The sequence below is a fragment of the Apium graveolens genome, chromosome 7 (assembly GCF_009905375.1).
Source record: "Apium graveolens cultivar Ventura chromosome 7, ASM990537v1, whole genome shotgun sequence".
In the NCBI taxonomy this organism is placed as follows: domain Eukaryota; kingdom Viridiplantae; phylum Streptophyta; class Magnoliopsida; order Apiales; family Apiaceae; genus Apium; species Apium graveolens.
Window position 1 is genome coordinate 184,850,614 of NC_133653.1, and position 22,014 is coordinate 184,872,627.

The following is a 22,014-nucleotide window of genomic DNA, read 5'->3' on the forward strand; positions in this document are numbered from 1 at the left end:
TTCAAAGAGTTTTGAGTAGAAATTTTAAGTTTAAAGGTTGCATGTAAAGGTTTTAGTGAAACTAAAAATACAACCTTGATTCTTGTGAGTTTAGGGTTGTTTTTGAGAGGACTAAAAGGAATGGATAAGTGCCAAGTCTTGAGAAGGAAACTCTTAATGATTAAATGGCCATTCCCATCCATTTCATTCGGCCATGACCATATGGGAGCCGAATGAATGGTCCTTGAGATCATTCTTGTTGTTTTGTTCAAATTTTGCATGTTTATGTGATAATGACTTGAATTTTGTGGTGAAAATTTGATAAAACTCCTTAAATGCTAAGTGATCATCTAGGTATAGCTCATGCTAGGCTTGCATGTCAATTTTATGGTAGAATATATGTAGAAAATGTGTTGTTTTGGTTTGCAAAACTCGAGGACATGCATGCATGTGGATTTCTCTTAGAATGTTGTAAGATTTTGATCATTTGGAAATATTTTATTAGTGAGCCTAAATTTCAGTAGGAATAATGTGTTAATATTGATTTATGCTTCTTGTTTCATGGTAATAATTCGTGGATATTTTTTATAAAATGCATATCTTGTGGTTTCAAAAACTTAATGATTGGTGAGTTGAGAAATGTGATCTCTTTTGTTTTGCCATAATTGTACCTTAGGTAATGATGATCTCACCCAAGGTTATTTTGAGAATAAGGGAGTTAGTTCAGTAGATTACCATGTATAAGTCTTGATTTAAGTATTGGGATGTTGGTAGTTGAGTTTGTCAAGTCAAAACCTTGGAGAAATGAGAGTTATAGTTTCTGCAGAAAATCAGTTTAGTACCCTGAGGTTTAGAGTGAGTTTTGACCATGTCATTGATGTGCACTTTGAGGCCCAAGCCACCAGAAGTTAGTATTGGGAGTATATAAAAGGTTTTAGGAGTTGGTTGGAGGTTTGCATGTCTTTTGGTTAGGTGCACAAGTAGAATAACAAACTCTGTCCAGGAGGGGACAGTTTTGTTGCAACTTAGAAATAGGAAGATTTGACCATGTCATGGGTAGGCCCTCATTAGGCCCTATTGGGCCTTAGTTAGAGGGAGTGTCAGAAAAGTTTTTCCAACCATATTTCATAGGATATGAGTTAGAACCATGTATCACAAGTTAATTCAAGTCAGGGCATTTTCTGCCCAGAAAAACAGGGGAACCTTGGACTTTTAGCTTAGGCCCAAGAAGGCCCAAGCCAGGCCCTTGAGCCACATCAAGTTTGTGAGATGCCCTTAGGTCAGGACAGTCTTGTGTAAAAGTTTTGAAGGAAAACTTGTAGTTTAAGAGTGCCTAATGCACTCAAGAAACTATAGTTGTCATTCTGAAATTTGCACCAGTAAGCGCTTTCACTTATCACATAGTTTTAGAACACTTAGAAGTGAGTATTAGGTCGACCACCATAGTTGTAAGATGGTATAAGGTCAGTAGAGCTAAAGGCACAAGTGAGGGTCAATAGGTTTTGGATAATTTAGGAAAAGCACATCGAGTTAGGAAGCCAAAATTAGAAGACCTTGTCTAGTTTAGCGACCAAGTGACTTAAGATGTGAGTCGAGATCATCCAAGCCTAGTGTTGCATTATGGTATATATGGTGTTATTTGGTGTTAATATATGATATGTGAATATGTGGCTATGTGTGTACTTTTGTAATTTAAAAGTGAATATAAAATTAAGTGCGTATAGGCCTAAGTGCCATCCGTGTTTAATTTCAAGTTGTAAATAGGTTAAGATGGTAAGAATATATTATAATAAGGATTATTATTATTATGTAGGATCTCGAGACGAGGGAAAACTTGCCATAAAGGTCGAGTGAAGCTCTAGTTGCTCCTACCAGTCAGACCAGACCAGCCTTTCTCAAGGCAAGTGATTCAACTTGACCTTCGTATTTACTATAAACAGTTCATATATATATTGATGCAATTATCCTGAGTCATTTGATATGTTTTAAATTAGGCATATCTTTCGTTTATCTTTGAATTATATAGAAATGCCATGAACCCTCGAGTATGTAGTGCAAGTAGTTCAAAAGCCTTTTCATGATAGTTAAATGCCATGATAAAATGAAGAGTTGATATATTACTTGATTGATCCTCTTGATTAACATGCTGATGATTCCTTAATATTGATATCTCATCCTGATACTTGAATCCCTATAGAACCTTACCTTGAACCCTGAAAGTCAAAAACTTATCAAAGTGATCCCTCATTGATTGATACCCCTCTTTCTTATCCTAAAGCTTGACAACTCTGATATATCCTGAGATAAAGAATTATTTCTTCATACCTTAACACCCATAGTATTCATGAAGCTTATCTTCTTGATGATCCAACACCTGTACCTTGACGAGAAGCCATTGCTTTAAACCCAGTTTGGCATTATCCCTTTATATTATCCATTAGTCTCACTAAATTTTCCTGTCCAAGTTCTGACATATGAAAACCTTTTGGTTACCCTAATAGAGTAAAATTTTGTAAATCATGGCCCTGAGATTTAGTACCATATTTCCCGTGTTTTTAGTTGATCTATAATCCCTTAATAAAAATGTTTACTGTTAAAAGAGATTTTGTTATAATTCGGCATCAGTTTTTGAAATAAATAAAATATGGGTTTTCAGTCCCAAAGGGGGATAAATGTTTTCCTTGAATAGTGGATCTGGACTGAGATGCGAGTCCTTTCCACACTTATATTAGGCTTAAAAGTTGCCTAGGGATTCCCGTTAATGTTTTAGAACCCAGCGAGGTTCGGGATTACTTCGCGGCTGATCACCGGCTGTAATCCGTAGCGTCATAAAATGATTTTGATTAAGACATGATTTTAAAATTGTTTTGATACAAGCAAAATGATGCCATCTCACATAGTTTTATCTCTCGTTACCATTGGTTATGTCTTTCCATTGTCATTCTTTAATGTATATCTCGATTTATGTTTTGCGTCGTACTGTTAGCACTTGTTGAGCATTTGGCTCACTCCTTGCTTTACCCTGATATTATAGCTAGCAGCTATGGTTAGATTCAAGCAGACTGCCCGTAAGACCTGTGATGCTGATGCTTATGTTCGAGATCAGGTAGAATAAGTAATAATAGTTTGTGTGAGAACTCGGTACTTTTAATCAGATGTAATAGTTGGTAGTGTTGGGTTGTTCCAAACCCTAAACTGTAAGATCTTGGAGTTGGTTGTGTATTCTTCTTTTAAAATGTTGTAATAGTTATATTTAATTTGCTGTTTAAGTTGGGGGCGTGACAGGAACCCACGTTGATGATGAGTTCGATTATGGGCTAATCGTTATCGTGAGGTTCTAGCGGATTTATTTATGGATTTTTTTAGTTAAATTGTTTAATGCCTTAATATACGGTGGTTGTATGATATCCTAGTATTGGTGGTACATATTCGTCTTATGAGCATCGCGAACTTATAAGACAGTGTGTTAATTTTTAATGAAGGGAAAGTGAATTTAAGTATTTAGAACTTTCCATGCTAGCATAGGTTCATGTATTCGATATGCATGATTCGTAGGTAATTTTAACCATCTTACTTGCCCTGTGTAATCAAGATATATAACTTGTGCTTAAACCGTTATATTGTCAAATTCTATAGACATATAGGGTCTCAATATAATTGGTGTCTATTCAGCTTCTATCTCTTTTGTGGATGTCTAGTAGTATGGTACCCGTGCAACGGAAGTTGGAGAATATCAGTTTCGTGTTGTCTGATTAGGGTCATCACCATTGCATGTTAAGGTTAAGGACAATAAGGCTATCGAATGAAGTATTTAATGAAGTTAGAATCCCATGTTTTTTATGTATATTAATTCAATCAATCTTATTCTCGTAGTTATAATCATTAGTTTAATTCTTAGTTATAAACAACCTCAATTTTTCATCGTCTTAACATTGAATAATAACCATACATTGTTGCTGAAGTGCGTGAATTAATTAGTTAACCAATACAGTCTATGTGGGAATGAACTAAAAAAAATTATATACTACTTGCGAACTCGTATACTTGTGTGTATAATTAGCGCATGTTTAGCGACTAACAGTGCCATCCTTATTTATTCTTTCATACACTAGAACTTGATCTAGTGTAGGTGCAGACTCATTACAAGGTACATTGGGGAGAATGCTCTTTTCAGTAGAAACACCTTGTTGAGATGATGTCTTTAGAATCTGTTTTGGCCCCATTTCTACAACTGCATCCTTTTGGGAGGATACAGAGGTGGTTTGAGTGGTCAACCCAGTTTTCTTAGCCTTCTTTATTTTTCTGACCAAGGGTGACTCATTTGGCATTTGTTCCTCACCACTCTCATTCAATACAGTAAGGGTTATCTTTTTTTTTTACACACTTCATCCTTTTGAGAGGATGAAGTGGTTCGTTTTCTAGCTGCTATTTGTTTTGAAGAAGTGGTCTCAGCTTGGGTAGGCCCCTGTTGATTTTTATGTATTTGAACTTCTACAGGTTCAGGGACCATAGCTATACTAGATTGAGCATTTGATCTCATATCAGGCATAGGGTAAGGGTAAGTCTTAAACCTATCCATCATGAATGAAGTGATTTTCAGACTCACATTTACCTTATTCTTTGTAGTAAGTGAACCAAATATAATTTTGGACACTTGCTTATAATGCCTATTTTAGTGTTGTCTATACCATTCAACAAATGTATGCCTGCTACTTTATGATTTAAAGTGGACATAATAAATCTAGGAAAGAAGATTTCCTTACCTCTAGCAGATTGGGGCATAGTCAGCCTAGTTGCAAGTTCTTCTAGGATCAATATACCAACATTCAAGTGCCTGTTGTGGGCTATTGAGAACACCAGCTTCTGCACCACACTTGAGATGTTGACATATCCCGTCTTCCTGCATGTGAAGGCCCTCACTATAGAATCAAACACAAAGGACCATTCCTTCCTTAGGTTTGTTCTGTTCAAGATTGCCAAGTTGATTCTTCCACCATAGTTGATGAAATCCATGAACTCAACTAGTTCATCCTTAGTTGGCACCTCCACTAGATTTGCAGTTGGAAGACCCAAAGCTGCATTCACATCTTGCTCATTGAACTCTATCTGTTGGCCTTCAATTGAGCATGTTACCACCAAAGACACAAAGTTGTCATTCATAACAGTTCTCACCACAGCTGTTGTCCAGAATTCATGCAGGACATCCAAGTATAGGACTGGGTTTGCAGTTAAAGCACCTGCAACATAATATTCAGACAAAAATTTCACAAACCCCTTGAAACTGTCAGGGGCTTGGTTAGCATCAGTGAAAGCGATGTAGTTGGTTCCTTTCTCTGGGATTACAACTCTAACATTGTTGAGTGCTATTGTTGTTGAGTAAGAGTGAATGTGTAAGAAAAAATAGTGAAAAAGAGTTTGAAACGAGAGAGAAATTGGTTTGGAATTGAAAAAGCTAGGTCACTTAGAGTTCTCGAAGGCGTAAATATATATGTATCGAGATGTCTGGGTATTTATAGTTAAAGTAGATGACTTGTCGAGAACTCAAAAATAGACGTTTGGAGTTTGTCAATCGAGAAGTCATTTTGGAAAAAGAGGTACATATCGATAAGTTATTTTATTTTAATTCTTGTTAGAGAACTAAAAATAAGCTTATCGAGATGTCAAACAAATACACAGTTTGTCTAAAATAGACCGAATTGTTTCCAATTTTTATTTGAATAAATTAAAATAAAATCAGAATAATTTTGCCAAAAGTATTTTACCAAAATAATTTATTAGAAAATTATTTCAGTTCTGAGTTATTCATAAGTCTAAAATAGTACTTGTAGAGAACTCTGCTAGTAAACACTTATAGAGAACTCTACAACGACTTATCGATAAGTCATAATAAAGGTTATCGAGAAGTCACTCGAGAAGTCAGAAAAATGACTTATCGAGAACTCACTCGAGAAGTCTTAAAATGACTTGTCGATAAGTCAATTAGACTTATCGAGAACTCAGTTCTCTACATATTAAAGATGTAAATTAACAATTAGACAATTTACTTAGAATTTGAAAAATTCCAAGCTAAATTTTGAATTTTGAAAAATAAATATGCAGAGATTTCTGAAATATTTATAATTCATATTTCAGTTAATTTCTAATTAAATCAAATTAATTTTGAATTATTAGAAATTGATCTGCTGCAACACATTAGATGAGTTCTTGCCTTAGGATGAAGAATTTAACATTCCAATTTCACCTACAAGTCTAGTGAAAGTTGCTACATCCAAAGTTTAGTAAAAATGCCAGCTAATTGTTTTTCTGTTGGAACAAAAATGAGCTCAATGGTACCATTTGCAACATGTTTTCTAATAAAATGGTACTTTATATTAATATGCTTTATCTTGAAATGATTAACTGGATTAGCCACTATAGATATAGCACTAGTATTGTCACACATAATTGGAATTTTGTGTAACACTTGGCCATAGTGCATTAGCTGATTTCTAATCCAAAGCACTTGAGCACAACAACTTCCAGCAACTACGTATTCAGCCTCTGCTATAGAAGTTGACACAACTTGTTGTTTCTTGCTATACCAGGATACAAGTCTTTGTCTAAGAAACTGACAGCTTCCACTAGTACTCTTTCTATCAACTCTGTATCCAGCAAAATCTACATCTGTGTATCCAACAGCTTCAAAACTAGTTCCCTTAGGATACCATAATCCCAAGTTTGGAGTCCCCTTCAAGTATCTGAAAATTCTCTTCATAGCCATCAAATGTGATTCTTTTGGATTGGCTTGAAATCTTGCACACAGATATGTAGCAAACATGATGTCTAGTCTACTTGCAGTTAAGTAAAACAATGATCCAATAATTCCTCTATAGCTTATAATATCTACACTCTTGCCCTTGTTATCTTCATTCAACTTTGTTGCTGTAGACATAGGTGTAGATGTAGGTGAACAATCAACCATGCAAAACTTTTTCAATAAATCTTTAACATACTTAGTCTGGCTGATAAAGATTCCATCACTTCTTTGACTGGCTTGAAGTCTAAGAAAGTAACTTAATTCCCCCATCATACTCATTTCATATTCACTCTGCATAACCTTAGAGAATCTTTGACAGAGCTTCTCATTAGTAGAACCAAAGATGATATCATCCACATAAATCTGAACTAGGATCATATCACCACCATGCAGCTTGTAGAAGAGTGTCTTGTCTATTGTTCCTCTAGTGAAACCATGTTTAAGTAGAAAATCTATCAGTGTGTCATACCATGCTCTAGGTGCCTGCTTTAGTCCATATAGAGCCTTGAGTAGCTTGTACACAAAATCTGGAAATTCTGGATCTTCAAAGCCAGGTGGCTGTTGCACATAAACTTCTTCTTCCAACTCACCATTTAGAAAGGCACTCTTGACATCCATTTGATACACTTTGAAGTTTGTATGTGCAGTAAATGCTAGAAAAATCCTTATTGCTTCAAGTCTTGCAACTGGAGAAAAAATTTCATCATAATCAATTCCTTCTTCATATGAGTAGCCTTTTGCAACCAACCTTGCCTTGTTTTTGGTAACTATATTGTTAGGAATATGTTGTTAGGAATATGTTGTGAACTTGATGATAAGTTGAACAAAATACCTTAGTATATTTAACTTAGTGTTTTTGTAGCTCTCGATGGATGTTCTACAATAGTCGTGACGGATAAACTTTATAGTCACGACAGATGACAACTGAACATCCATCAAGAGTGTAGCTTATGTAATAATAAGTCTTGTAGCACATGCCTGTAAACAACAATGTATTAGTAGATGTTGTAGGATGCTTTAAGTTATGTTGACTACTAGATTAATATGCAGAATAGGTTGGCTAATTGTAAATATAAGATGTCATATAATTCTGTATAAGTGAAATGGAGTCAAGTGACAGAAAGGCTCTCGACGGATGATCTACAAAGGCTCCCGACAGATAATCAACAAGGCTCCCGACGGATGATCAACATAGTCCCGATGGATGATCATATTCAAAATAGCAGTTAACAGTGACGACACAGTCACATGCATCAGGTGTTTGCAAATTGAATGTGGTAGCCTAATTACAGGATTTAGTGAATAAAAAAACATTATCATTTCCATGCAATTATGAAAATATTCAAAGATGCTAGATAGAGTAATGAAGTAGTATGGAATTAGACTAGAAACAACTATTGTTTTACTTGTTTGTCTTTTTATCATGTAACTTGGTAATATATAAACCAAGTGTAGCAAGTAGAACAAAATAACCAAGTAAGCATTGTTTTCATAGAGATAGATAAAGCTGTATCTGTTAAGCATCTCTTTGTAATTCTGTAAGCTCACTTGTAAGCAGCTGTGTGCTATTCAAGCATCACAGAGTTCTCATCTATATATATATATATATGGTGGATAAGTTCAAATCCACCAGAAAGTTTTAAAGCCTTGTGTTTTATTGATTTGTGTTTTAATTTTCATTTCACTTTCATTCTGCACTTCTTGCAAAATCAAACACAGTTATATATTAAGTAAGAACATTCTTAAAATCTAAAAGAGAAGCCAGAATTATATTCAACCCCCCTTCTATAATTCTTGTTGCATTAATTGGGAATAACAATTGGTATCAGAGCAAGCTCTTGAAATACAAAGAGTGTAAAGATCACCACAATAAAAAAGATGAACAGAAAAGATGTTGGAGTAAAAATTCTATTTCTGGACAAAGACAACTATCACCATTGAAAGGTGAAGATGCACCTGCATCTCCTATCTCAAGATGAAGCATATGTGGACTGCATTGAGAAAGGTCCACATGTCCCTATGAGAGCTGCTTCAGGAAATGAAGCATCAGTCCCCAAGCCACAAGCAGAATGGTCAGATCCAGATAAAGAACAAGTTCAAAAAGATAAAAAGGCCATGAACATTCTATATAATGGTGTTGACAGTGACATGTTTGACAACATCATAAACTGCAAGACTGCTAAGGATGTCTGTGATACAATTCAAATTATATGTGATGGAACTGAGCAAGTAAGGGAAAACAAGATGCAACTCTTGATTCAGCAATATGAGCATTTCCATAGTGAAGAAGGTGAGTCACTCACTGACATTTTCAGTAGATTCCAAAAACTATTGAATGCTCTAAAATTGCATGGAAGGGTCTATCAAACAAAAGACTCAAACCTCAAATTTCTCTCTACCAAAGGAATGGAAGCCTCTGACAGTCTCATTGAGAAATTCTCAAGATTACAAGGAGTTCACCTTGATAGACTGTATGGTATCCTAAAAACCTATGAGCTTGAAATAGAGCAAGATGAGAAGATGGAGAAAGGAAGAAAGAAGGGAGGGTCCATTGTACTAGTTGCTGAGCAAGAAAATGAGAAGGAGATAAAGGTTGAAACTGTTGAATCTGCACCAAACTTAAAAGTATGTGAAGGCAAAGGAAAGGGACTAGTAGCTGAGCATGAAGACCAGCTTAGTCAAGATGACATGGATGACATAGATGAGCATCTTGCTTTTCTATCCAGGAGATTTGCCAAGCTCAAATTTAAGAAGAACTTTGAAGCATCTAAGCCAAACAGAAATATGGTTGATAAGCCTAAATTAAGTGTTTCAAATGTGGCTTGGTAGGTCATTTTTATAGTAAATGTAGAAAGCCTGATTCTGGTAAAAAGAAGTTTGAGGCTATTGACTATAAGCAGAAATACTTCGAGTTGCTCAAGCAAAAGGAAAGGGCTTTCATTATACAAGAAAATGACTGGGCTGCAGATGGATTGGAAGAGGATGAAGATACAAGCTATGTTAATCTAGCACTTATGGCCAAATCAGATGAAACATAGACAAGTTCATCAAGCAATCAGGTAATCACTACCAACCTAGCTCATTTATCTAAAGCTGAGTGTAATGATGCCATAAATGACATGTCTACTGTGTTATATCACCTGCGTGTTATACTCAAGTCTCTCACTAAAGAATACAATAAAATTAAAGAGAGCAATGTGTTTTTAAGTGAAAGAAACAATGTGCTAGAGACTCAATTTGTTGAGTTTGAAAAATTGAAAATAGAATGCAAGATTGCTAAGGATGAACTAAATGAATCCTTAAAGAAAGAGGAAATTTTAAGAAAGCAACTTGAACGAGAACAGGTAGTGATTAAGGCATGGAAATCATCTAGAGATGTCCATGCTCAAATCACTAAAGTTCAAGATATAGAATCTTTCTGTGATGCAGCCTGGAAAAAGAACAAGGAGAAGCTTGATTCTAATCTGGTCGAAGGACTTTTAACTGATGCGGATTTCGACGGATGATGAAAATTATCCATCAAATAATCAAAAGGATTATCCGTTGAGAGACAGTGAGCCACATCCGTTGAGTATAAGTAAACCAGTTAGCAAAGCTAAACTAGCTAAGTTGAATGAAAAGTATGTATCAGTTTCTAAAAACTTTGTTCCAGGAGAAACAAGTCAAGTGAATAAGAACAAAAGAGTCAATGTAGATAATCTATCTATCAAGCAATTGAACGACAGATTGGAGAAAATTGAAGTGAAAGCAGAGTCAAAAAGGAAAAACAATAGAAATGGGAAAGTAGGAATTAACAAACATAACAACTACACACCTGATAAATATGTACCAAGAAAAATCTGTGTTAAGTGTGGTAGTGTTTATCATTTGTCTGTTAATTGCAAACTTGCTATGCCTACTCCTATGTCTACACCACCTTCATTTCCCAGCATGCTTACAATGCCTGTCAATGTTATGTCTGCACATAATTTGAATGCACAGTATGCTAACATGCCATTTGCACAAAATCCATATTATGCTGCATTTAGTATGCCACAAATGCCATTTAACATGCCTTATTAGAATAACATGTTTGCACAAAGTATCCCCTTTCATGTTAATCAACCTGTGCATGATAATTCTGCAATGATGAATGGTTTCAAAGGTCCAACTCAAATGATAAAGGATGAATCTGAAATACCCAAGTCAAATGAGGTCAAATTCAAATGACAAAGAATGCTAAATCTGGCGCATATAACAGCCTCCATGAAAAGAGCCAAAGATGTCATCTCAGCCATGCCACCCACAGCTGGTGATGATGTTGATTATGGAAGAGTTCTTCAAACTCAAGGGGATAAAACAAGAGTTTTCTGCTCCTGGAACTCCAAAACAAAATGGAGTTGTTGAAAGAAAGAATAGAACTCTAATAGAAGTTGCAAGAACCATGCTAGAGGAAGCAAGATTGCCTACTGTTACGGTGAAAACACGCACTAATATTCACGCAAGTATACGCGTTCGCAAGTAATATAGAATACTTTCTAGTTCGTTCCCTCAGAGACTCAGACTAAATTATTGTCTAATTAAACTCACTCACCAATGTATGATTACTTCTCAATGTTAAGATACTAACACTTAAAATTGTTGATTAAATATTAACTATAATTAACTACTTAATTAATCACTTAACTAACACTTCAATTTATCAATAATAAAACACTCATGAGATCACAACTTCATTATTACTTCCTTCTATAGCCATTGTTATTACCTTTAGCATGTGACAGTGATGATATTAATCGAATAACACGAAACTGATAAAAGCCAACTTTCATTGTACTAATACCATTCTACCAAGCATCCACAATTAAGATAGAAGTTGAATAGTCATCAATTATGTTGAGTTCCTATATGTCTACAGAAATTGACAACACAACGATTTAAGCACAAGTTATTCCTTTTGATTACATAGGGCAAATAAAACTGTTAGAGTTACCCACTAATCATGCACAACGTACATGAACCTATGCTAGCATGGCAAGTTCTAAATCTCAAGATCCACCGTCGCTTCACACGAGATTAACACCTTATTTTATATGTTCGCGACGCACATAAGACGAATACGCACAACCAATACTAGATATCATGCAATCATCACACACTAAAGTATTAAACAATTAACTAAAGAATTCCATAATAAATCCGTTGCAACCCCATGATCACGATTAGCCCATAATAGCACTTATCGTCATCATGGGTTCATATGAAATCATGATAAACAAACACAAGAAAATAATAACTAAACTAATTATATTAAAACAGAGTACGTCACAAGAGTAAATAAGTTCAAAGCAAGAAAACTAGCATCCAACGTTATAACGAAACAAGAATCACAAGAATATATGCTTCCTCTTCGTTACGGTGTGCTAAATCGGTCTTCTTCCTTATCTCCTTCGCTCCTTGCGTAAAAACACAATCTTCTTCAATCCACACTTGTGAAAACGTCTCAAATCTACTTATATAATAGTCCCATAAAACTCAGATTATAAAGAAGTGGAAACCAAACAGAAGTAGAAGTCCTAAAATAATTTGTCTTTTTTCCCGACCCTGCGCGGCCGCTCAGCATAGCTGAGCGGGCGCTCAGCTTGCTGCGCGGCCGCTCAGCAATGCTGAGCGGGCGCTCAGACCTCTACTGGAAAAATTCTGATTTCGCTTCATTTCTTCGCCGTAATCTGCCCGTTTCTTTCCTCTCGCAATGGTGAACACATGCCAAGGCTTATTCTTGATGATTCCTCCCCCGAAATGCAACTAAAACCCTGAAATGCATAAACACTAGAAAAACGCATCAAATACACAAAATACTTGATTTCAAGACACCAATTTAAGCCATTTTAAGACGTTCTAAGTGGTATAAAATGCCACTTATCACACTCCCAAACTTAAATCGATGCTTGTCCTCAAGCGTCACAGACTCAAAAACAAATAAAAACATGCATGAATGCAATCTATATGAAAATGCAGCGATCCCCCTTACTACAATTAACCAACCAAATTGTCACATCTCAACGAATGCAATTAGACAACTAAAGATCAATAAACTCATGCAAACGGAAATACAGCCAGAAACGTGGTGTGTGCAAATGCTTAACAGATATGCTTCGGAACTAGACCAATTACTATGACTAGACTCTCCTCAAGGCAATCCTACGATTATACAAAGAATAAAAAATTCTAGGCACAAAGTGATATACAACACTACAAGAACTCTGGAGCTTACTACGGAATCGTGCTTTTTATTTACAACTCAAATGCTTATTTGACCATGCAATGAGTGAGGTTCACAAAAGACTTATACAATGGTATCCATGTAACGAGCGTTAGGTTAACGGATCCCAGACTCTAAAAGCCTTAGGTCACTAGGCACAAAGTCCCCTAAGAACTTAATAACTCGAATACCAAAGAGCCCACTCTTGATCAATTATGCAATTTTTTTTTTTTTTTACTTCTGAGCAAGTGCGTTTCGCTCCATCTTGCTCAACCCTAGACTACTCGCACCATATGCGAGCCGGCTACTAGCCATTTGACGCCTAGCCACAACTAGCAACAACTTCCATATTTTTTTCTCCAAATTTTTTTCTTTTTCATGTCTTTATCACTAAGAACCTATAATCGAATTCTAAGCATAATAAGTAGATTGACCTTGAAAATAACCAAATCATAACAACAATCTAGCCCTTACGCATTCTCTAAGACTTAGTGGACTTACAATTGTTTCTAGCATACATATCAACCTACACAACTTAATATCACTTTAATGCTATCACTACACTCGCATCAATATCACAATTCAGTCGATAAATCATTGCAAAAGGGATCATGGTAAATGCATGAGCTACATGACATTTATAAAAAAAAAAACTATATGGCATAAATTATGCAACTATATGAACTAAACTATCATGAATATGCAACTAAATGGCATACACACAATATTACTTAACTACCACCCCCAAACTAAAAATCTTCACTGTCCTCAGTGAAAGTAGTAGAAAGGAACACAAGGTATACCTACTCGGAGTCATCATCATCATCACCCTCAGTGGGTGGAGTATCAGGCGGCGGGTATGCAGAGTCCTCACCAAAAACTGGCCACTGGATATCAGCTCCAACGCCTCGAAAAGCAGTCCCTAACGCAAGGGTGAGCTCCTGAGCAAACCTGCTCTGCGTCTCATACATGGCATCCATCCGCCGTGAAAGCCTCATATACTGGGCATCAACCATCCCAGCACCCTACTGAGCTCTCGAAGATCCAGCCTCATCACGCCCTGGCCTAGCCATAGTAGCACCTCGTGCTGGACGCCCTCCTGGAAGACGATAACCCAACCCATGCTCCTCAGGCTCACCACCGGTCCACTCCTGCATCCCATTCAGAGTGCCAGAATCAATCGGAACTGCTGGCAACTGCAACTGCTCATGAGCCGGCCAGTTCACTCCCACTGCTCGGCATAGCTTCGTAACCGTAGATGCATAAGGAATGTTCATATGCTTCGCTCCCCTCAAAAACTTCAGAATTCCTTGGTAGATAAACTCACCAAGGTCCACATAGTATTCCTCATTCAGAATTCCCCATAACAACTGTGCTCTCTCAACTGTGACCTCGTGTGCATGCGAAGAAGGCAAAATATTAGCACAAATAAATGCATTCCATGCACGGGCATACCTGTTCATGGCGATCGCCGGAAAGTGACGATACTCATTAGTGCCGGTCCTGCAGGTCCAAACTGTGCCCGGTCGACAGAGAGTCGCACAAATCAAATCCAAGTCAAAATCCTCAGCAGTCTTTTCATTCCAGTTCTCCTCCTCGGGCTTCCTCTCTCGCTGTCTAATCACACGGCGAATCGCCGCAGGATGATAATCAACCGTCAGCCCACGGACCACAGAAAACCCATTCTTTTCGGCCTTCGCGTTCGCGTAGAACTCGCGAACAACGCTCATCGGTACTGCTTCGGGTGACTCACAAAAAGCTATCCACCCCTTCTCTGCAATCATGGGCAGCAACTCACCATCCCTCCCCGATGGTAAAAACCCCCTCTCCTTCAGAATCGGCTTCCCCAACAGCCTAGTGTACTCCTCCTCCGCAGCTCTGTCAGTTAACCGAGGCCTTGCAGCAGTACCCCTCGATGAATCAGCAGTAGGAACTGTGCTGCTGCTGTCAATAGTGCGTGCTCTCTTGGATGCCATTGATTCGTGAATAAAAGTGTGTAAGAACTGATTTTTGATGTTTGTGAGAGGGTTTAAGTGTAGGAAGTTTTGTGGGAGATATGTAGGATAGGTGTATGTATATATAGGGTGTGGATTAGATTAGGGTTTGGTAATTAAGGAGTAAAATGATGGGGTAGTGGGAACAAGTCGTGGGTTTATGGGCTAAAACTGTTTTTGTGTGTTTTTTTTTCTGAACTGAAAAAATTCTGGTACTCGACCCCTGAGCGGTCGCTCAGCAAAACTGAGCGGGCGCTCAGCTTGCTGCGCGGTCGCTCAGCAAAGCTGAGCGGGCGCTCAGGGGGTCACTGGATTTTTTTTTTCAGCCCCTGTTTTCTGATTTTTTTGTGTTTTTGGATAGGTTATTAACTTCTAAGGGTTCCTGTAACAACAATTCATGGGTTGCCTCCCACGCAGCGCTTCTTTTTCGTCATTAGCTTGACGTTTCGTACCCTTCTCAAGTAGTCAACAAAATGGCACTAACCACTTCTCGGTTTGCCCTGTCCCCATAGTAGTGCTTCAACCGCTGACCGTTAACCTTGAATGCTTGGTCCGGATCATTCTCAAAAATTTCCACCGCTCCATGTGGAAACACAGTTTTGACAATAAAAGGTCCAGACCACCTTGATTTCAACTTCCCAGGAAAAAGTCGGAGCCGAAAGTTGAATAAGAGAACTTGTTACCCTGGCACAAATAACTTTGGATGCAGCTTCCTATCGTGCCACCTCTTCACCTTTTCCTTATACATTTTGTTATTTTCGTACGCTTGAAGTTGAAATTCATCAAGTTCATTATGTTGAAGCATTCTTTTCTTACCAGCTGCATCTAAATCCAGGTTCAATTTCTTCAATGCCCAGTAGGCCTTATGCTCAAGCTCCGCAGGTAGATGACATCCCTTTCCGTACACCAACTGAAATGGTGACATCCCAAGTGGAGTTTTGTATGCTGTTCTGTAAGCCCAAACAACTTCATCGAGCTTTAAAGACCAATCCTTCCTTGACGGACAAATAACCTTCTCTATAATGCGCTTTATCTCTCTATTAGACACTTCCGCTTGACCATTTGTTTGCGGATGATAGGCAGTAGCTACTCGATGATTCACATTATAACGCTGCATCATAGAAGTGAACTTACGGTTGCAAAAATGCGATCCTTCATCACTTATGATTACCCGAGGTGTTCCAAACCTTGTGAAAATTTGCTTATGAAGAAAATTTAGCACTGCCTTTGCATCATTTGTCGGTAAAGCTTTAACTTCGACCCATTTTGAGACATAATCGACTGCCAACAAGATGTACTGATTATTGCCAGACGAGATAAAAGGCCCTATGAAATCGATTCCCCATACATCAAAGACCTTGACTTCAAGCATCACATTTAATGGCATTTCATCCTTCCTTGACAAATTTCCCACTCTTTGGCAACGATCACACCTTAAAACAAACTGATGAGCATCCTTGAACAAAGTAGGCCAGAAAAAACCTGCTTGCAGAATACGAGCTGCCGTCTTCTCACCACCATAGTGTCCACCATAAACCGTGGAATGGCAGTCTCGTAATATCCCCTCCGTCTCACAGAACGGGATACATCTCCTGATTATCTGGTCAGCTCCCTGTCTAAACAAATATGGTTCATCCCACATATACCACTTCACCTCATACAAAAACTTCTTCTTTTGAGCGGATGTCAAATTAGGAGGCATTATATTGCTGACGAGATAGTTTACAATATCTGCAAAGCATGGTTCTTCCTCCTGAATTGCAAACAACTGCTCATCCGGAAAAGATTCATTGATTAACGTCCTATCTTGTGAAGTAGAATCGGGATTCTCCAACCTAGAGAGATGGTCAGCTACTTGATTCTCAGTACCTTTTCTATCTTTGATCTCTAACTCAAATTCCTGAAGTAAAAGCACCCAACGAATGAGTCTCGGCTTCGAATCCTTCTTAGAAACCAGATAGCGAATAGCTGCATGATCAGTGAATACTGTTACTTTCGTACCAAGCAGATAAGATCGAAATTTCTCAAAACCAAAGACTATAGCCAAAAGCTCCTTCTCAGTAGTGGTGTAGTTCAATTGGGAACCATTTAAAGTCTTAGTCGCATAGTAGACCATATGGAAGAGATTTTTCTTGCGCTGTCCCAGAACTGCACCTACCACATAATCACTCGCATCACACATCATCTCAAACGGTTCTGTCCAATCTGGTGCTGTAATAACTGGTGTAGTGATCAAACTCTTCTTGAGAGTCTCGAATGCTACCAAACATTCATCATCAAATTTGAAAGGCACATCTTTCTCAAGCAAATTGCACAACGGCTTAGATATCTTTGAAAAGTCCTTGATGAATCGCCGATAAAAACCCGCATGACCAAGAAAACTACGGATTCCTTTCACAGAATTAGGTGGGGGAAGATTTTCAATGACTCCCACCTTGGCCTTGTCCACCTCCAGACCCTTGCTAGAGACCTTATGCCCAAGGATAATGCCTTCACGCACCATAAAATGACATTTCTCCCAATTGAGCACCAAATTAGTTTCCACGCATCTTTTGAGTACGACGCGCAGATTATTTAAACATTCATCATATGAGTGTCCAAAGACGGAGAAGTCATCCATGAACACTTCGACATTATTTCCAATCGTGTCAGAGAATATAGCCATCATACATCTCTGAAAGGTGGCCGGGGCGCCACATAACCCAAACGAAACTCTGCGAAAAGCAAACGTGCCAAATGGACAAGTGAAGGTAGTCTTTTCCTGATCCTCTGGTGCAATACAAATCTGATTATACCCGGAATAACCATCCAGAAGACAAAAATACTCATGTCCCGCCAATCTGTCAAGCATCTGATCAATAAATGGAAGAGGGAAGTGATCCTTCCTTGTGGCTTTGTTCAATTTTCTATAATCCATGCATACTCTCCATCCTGTAACTGTTCGAGTAGGGATGAGCTCATTCTTTTCATTTGCGACCACAGTGATACCTCCCTTCTTAGGTACATATTGTACGGGGCTCACCCACGAGCTGTCAGAAATAGGATAAATGATGCCTGAATCTAGCCATTTCAGAATTTCTTTCTTCACCACCTTCATGATGGGATTCAGTCTTCGCTGCTGTTCCACAGTTGGCTTACTACCTTCCTCTAGCAGAATTTTATGCATACAATATGAAGGACTTATCCCCTTGATGTCTGCTATGGTCCATCCTATAGCCGATTTGAATTCTCTCAAAATCCTTAAGAGCTTGTCTTCCTCACTACCTGAAAGGTCAGATGAAATAATAACAGGTAACGTAGATGAATCACCTAAAAAAGCATACCTCAAGTGCTCAGGTAATGGCTTGAGCTCCGAGGTAGGTGCTTCCTCTATTGATGGTTTGAGCTTCCCTTCAGCGTTCTTAAGGTCAGAAGTACCAAGAGATTCAAATGGTATGTCCAGCTTTCGCTTCCAGGGAGAAGCGTTCAGATATTGTAATTGCTCGTTGCTATCTTCATCATCGCTGTCAAAATCCCCCACTAAGGCCTTTTCCAATGCATCAGACATTAGCATGTGATCGAGTTCCGAAGTAACCGCAGAATCAATCACATCCACTTTTAAGCACTCCTCATCTTCTGTAGGGAATTTCATTGCCTTGAATACGTTGAAGGTCACATCCTGATCTTGGACCCGCATAGTAAGTTCACCTTTTTGCACATCTATCAAGATACGACCAGTAGCCAAGAAAGGCCTTCCCAAGATTATGGGAATCTTCTTATCTTCCTCAAAATCCAGAATAACAAAATCTGCTGGGAAGAAGAGCTTATCCACCTTGACGAGCACATCCTCAACTATGCCCCTTGGGTAAGTAATGGAACGGTCAGCCAATTGTAGCGACATGTATGTGGGTTTTGGATCAGGCAGATCTAGCTTTTTAAAGATCGACAACGGTATCAGATTAATGCTTGCTCCCAAATCACAAAGGCACTTGTCAAACGTCAGATTGCCAATTGTGCAAGGAATGGTGAAGCTTCCTGGATCTTTCAGTTTTGGTGGTAACTTTTGCTGCAGAACAGCGCTGTATTCTTCCGTGATAGCAACGGTTTCAAGGTCATCCAGTTTCACCTTCCTTGAAAGAATAGTCTTCATAAACTTCGCATAACTAGGCATTTGTTCAAGAGCCTCAGCGAAAGGTATATTGATGTGAAGTTTCTTGAACACCTCCAGAAACTTTCCGAACTGTCTATCCAGCTTTTGTTGCTGCAATCTCTTAGGAAAAGGTGGTGGAGGATAGAGCTGTTTCTCCCCTGTATTAGCCTCAGGCAGAGTGTGTTCAACAGTAGTCTTCCTTGGTTCCGCCGCTTTCTCCTTTTGTGTAGATTCTTCACCTCTAATTTCAGCTTCTACTTCTTTTGCCTTTTCAGCATCAGCTACTTTTCCAGACCTTAAGGTAATAGCCTTGACTTGCTCTTTAGCTTCCTTCCTTCCTGGTACTTCCGTGTCACTGGGAAGAGTGCCAGGTTAACGATTGAGCACTTCATTGGCTAATTGACCGATTTGATTTTCCAAGGTCTTGATAAAAACCGCCTGACTCTTGCACAACAGCTTAAGTTCCTCAAAATTAGCACTAGTAGGTGTAGCTGCACTTCCCTGTTGAGGATATGATTGCCTTGTAGCATACTGCTGAGGTTGCTGGAATCCAGGTGGGTTAAACTGTTTACTCACTCCTTGCTGATATGGTGGCTGAATAGCATTCTGATTATTCCCCCAGCTGAAATTTGGATGATTTCTGTTGTTAGGATGATAGGTCGCTGGCACAGGCTGCTGTTGTCACTGATAATTATTCACATACTGAACAGATTCGTTGACAAGAGAACACTGATCCGTAGCATGAGAACCTGCACAAAGCTCACAAACCATAGCTATTTGATTAACTCCATACGTAGCCAGAGAATCAAACTTCATTGATAGCGCTTGGAGCTAGGCTGCAATAGCGGTGGCTGCATCAACTTCCAGAATACCTGCTACCTTGCCTGACGTCATCCTCTGAGTTGGGTTTTGATGCTCATTTGCAGCCATCGTCTCTATAAGATTATACGCCTCAGTATAGCTTTTAGCCCATAAGGCGCCTCCAGCTGCTGCATCGAGCATGGGCCGAGATTGAGCCCCCAAACCATTATAGAAACCAGTGATCACCATCCAATCCGGCATTCCATGATGTGGACATTTTCTCAACATTTCCTTGTAGCGTTCTCAAGCCTCGCACATAGATTCTGTAGGTTGCTGCGCAAACTGAGTAAGAGCACTCCTCATAGCAGCAGTCTTTGCCATCGGATAAAACTTCACCAGAAACTTTTGCGCAAGATCTTGCCACGTAGTGATGGACCCAGCTGGTTCAGAATGTAACCAGTCTTTAGCCTTGTCCCTCAGTGAGAATGGGAAAAGCCTCAACTTGATAGCCTCATCAGTCACGCCATTATACTTAAAAGTGCTGCAGATCTCGACAAAAGAAACAGAATTCTGCACCATCTGAATAGTGCCATTATACTTGATAGCCTCAACTTGATAGCCTTATGTGCATGTTGGGGTCTTCAGTTGCCGCTCCTCCAAAAGAAACAGAATTCTGCACCATCTGAATAGTGCCCGGCTTGATTTCAAAGGTGTTAGCTTGAATAGCCGGATGAAGGATGCTTGACTGAATGTCATCAATTTTAGGCCGAGAAAAATCCATAAGAGCCGGATCAGCTTGAACAATACGATCTCCCATGTTTACTGGTTCTTTCTGCTCAGTTCCTGAATCCGAATCCTCAAAATCTAACTTCTCCGGAATATCAAGAACTTCGTCTGTCTCCTCAGCTGTATCTAAAGTCCTCTTGCGAGCACGAGAACGAGTTTGCATAAACGCTTGCTAAAGTACCTGAAACACAACCGGAAAAAATAAGTAACTACTACGTCCTAATCACTGAGTCCTAATGACCAATGATGGTAAGTACATAAACTAAACAAATACGCCGAGTCCCCGGCAGCGGCGCCAAAAACTTGTTAGGGCGAAAACACACACTAATATTCACGCAAGTATACGCGTTCGCAAGTAATATAGAATACTTTCTAGTTCGTTCCCTCAGAGACTCAGACTAAATTATTGTCTAATTAAACTCACTCACCAATGTATGATTACTTCTCAATGTTAAGATACTAACACTTAAAATTGTTGATTAAATATTAACTATAATTAACTACTTAATTAATCACTTAACTAACACTTCAATTTATCAATAATAAAACACTCATGAGATCACAACTTCATTATTACTTCCTTCTATAGCCATTGTTATTACCTTTAGCATGTGACAGTGATGATATTAATTGAATAACACGAAACTGATAAAAGCCAACTTTCATTGTACTAATACCATTCTACCAAGCATCCACAATTAAGATAGAAGTTGAATAGTCATCAATTATGTTGAGTTCCCATATATCTACAGAAATTGACAACACAACGATTTAAGCACAAGTTATTCCTTTTGATTACATAGGGCAAATAAAACTGTTAGAGTTACCCACTAATCATGCACAACGTACATGAACCTATGCTAGCATGGCAAGTTCTAAATCTCAAGATCCACCGTCGCTTCACACGAGATTAACACCTTATTTTATATGTTCGCGACGCACATAAGACGAATACGCACAACCAATACTAGATATCATGCAATCATCACACACTAAAGTATTAAACAATTAACTAAAGAATTCCATAATAAATCCGTTGCAACCCCATGATCACGATTAGCCCATAATAGCACTTATCGTCATCATGGGTTCATATGAAATCATGATAAACAAACACAAGAAAATAATAACTAAACTAATTATATTAAAACAGAGTACGTCACAAGAGTAAATAAGTTCAAAGCAAGAAAACTAGCATCCAACGTTATAACGAAACAAGAATCACAAGAATATATGCTTCCTCTTCGTTACGGTGTGCTAAATCGGTCTTCTTCCTTATCTCCTTCGC

The 22,014-nt window shown here is 38.4% G+C and overlaps 1 non-coding gene across 1 annotated transcript; it reads left to right on the top strand.

Annotated features, from left to right (window-relative positions):
• The first annotated feature begins 20,199 nt into the window (after positions 1 to 20,199).
• Positions 20,200 to 20,306, top strand: LOC141675784 (small nucleolar RNA R71). Its single transcript, XR_012556419.1, has one exon. It is a non-coding gene; the product is annotated as a small nucleolar RNA R71 (small nucleolar RNA).
• Positions 20,307 to 22,014: the final 1,708 nt, after the last annotated feature.